A 1,823-nucleotide genomic window follows, 5' to 3' on the forward strand; every position below is an offset into this window, starting at 1 on the left:
CAGGGATTGAACTCAGATCCTTGCATTTGCCAGTCAAGCGCTTATCCTACTGAGCCATCTCCCCGGCCCCTTGGGGGCATTCTCTTAGTCTGTTTTCTCTTGCTATGATAAAATACCCGGGGCTGAATAGCTTATAAAGCAAATAGGCGGCTCACAGTTCTGGTGGCTGGAGAGTCCTAATGAATAGTGCTTTTGTCCTGCAAAGGGCCCCCAGATGTATCACAGCTTGGTGGAGAAGTGGGAGAGGAACCAGTTGCATACAGAAGAAGCCAAGTGTATGATTTGTGTCCAGTTGTCCCCCTAAAAGCCTCATACAACCATGGGACAGACTTCCAGACTTTGTGATTAATTCGTGATCCAGTGCTGGGAGTATGGGCGTGAGCGCTGCTGGGATCATGGGTGTAAATGCTGCTGGGATTTTGGGTGTAAATGCTACAGCCAGCCTGGGGCTAATAGCCCAAGTGCAACACAAGGGAGACAGACTTGCCGTCTGTTGCCACCGTTGCTGCTACTCCCCCCTTTTGCACTCTGCTCTCTGCTGCCGCCATGAATGGATGCTCTCTGCCCTGTGCCGCTCTGCCTTAGAGCCATCCAATATGCACTGGAACCTGCAGTAACTGTGAGCTAAATAAACCTTCTCTTCCTTAGTTTTGAGTTTCAGGTATTTGTCCCAACAACGAGAAAATAACTGAGACGCCAAGGCTCAGGGTGGCCTCCCTTTATGGCAGTCTTTTCTCGTGGCGCTACTCTAGTCCCCCAAGAGCTAGGACTCCCACAAGACAGCCTTAATGCAGCCACGCCGGTGCTGCTTCGTGGCCTCCTTACCTCCTGCTGGGCCTGACCCCTGAGAGCTGTCCCCATCTCCTAGCATGCGCACTCTGGGTACTCCCGCCGTGGGGTGCAACAACCCATCCACAGCAGGCAGAAAGACCTTGGCCCCCCACTGGAACTAGAGGTGTGTTTAGTAAATACACTGTTCAGTGACCCCATTACAGTCTCCTCACAACGTGTAACGTGGCTTTGCTGGACTAGTGAGTGGTAACAGTGAGACCCTTCTCACTGCCCACACGGCACACGTGGCCATCCTTGGTCACCCCACCGCCCCCACCTCTGCTTTTCTCTGTGACTAGCGAAGGCCTTGTTTTTGTGCCAAGAGCACTTCAGCAGTCTGATAAGGGAAATGCCCTCTTTTCAGGATCTTTTAAAACTCTAAAAGAGGCACAACATCAAATCGGCTGTTTTGACCAATTTTAACTATACAGTTAGGTCAGTGGGGTTATTGGCATTCACGGAGTTAGGCAATCATTGCCACTGTTTATTTGCAAAAGTTTTTCACCCACTCAAACAGAAACTCTGTACCCATTAAGCAACAATTCTCCATTTTTCCATCCTCTACCCCAACCCCAGAAACTCTCTTCTACTTGCTGTTTCTGTGCCTCTGCCTGGTCTAGATCCTGAATGAATAAGAATCACATTTCTATTTATGGCTGAATAAAAATCTGTTATGTTATATATGCATTTCTCTGTTTATTTGCTAATGGACACTTTGTTTCTATCTTTTTGGCTGCTGGGAATAATGACTATTGTAGAAGTCTTTTTGAAACACTGTTTTCAATTTGTGTGTGTGTGTGTGTGTGTGTGTGTGGCCAGCTCAGCTCACCAGGGGGCGTCCTGGCTGGCATGTGGTGCTGGGGATTGAACCACGGTCCCTCTGCTTTGCTGAGCTTGTTCTAAGTAGGTGCTTTAGACCACTGAGCCATCTCACCAGCCCCTGGTACCAGGGTTCTTGCATTTGCCTAAACTTGCCTAAACCGGTGCTTTAG

At 49.1% G+C, this 1,823-nt stretch overlaps 1 protein-coding gene across 4 annotated transcripts in view; it reads left to right on the top strand.

Moving 5' to 3' along the window:
- The window catches only part of Slc26a8 (solute carrier family 26 member 8), an 84,084-nt gene that overhangs the window by 7,763 nt on the left and 74,498 nt on the right, over positions 1–1,823 (top strand). The gene's annotated exons all lie outside the window — the stretch shown is intronic.

This window comes from Octodon degus, unplaced genomic scaffold (genome assembly GCF_000260255.1).
Source record: "Octodon degus isolate 3935 unplaced genomic scaffold, OctDeg1.0 scaffold00005, whole genome shotgun sequence".
Classification (NCBI taxonomy): Eukaryota; Metazoa; Chordata; class Mammalia; order Rodentia; family Octodontidae; genus Octodon; species Octodon degus.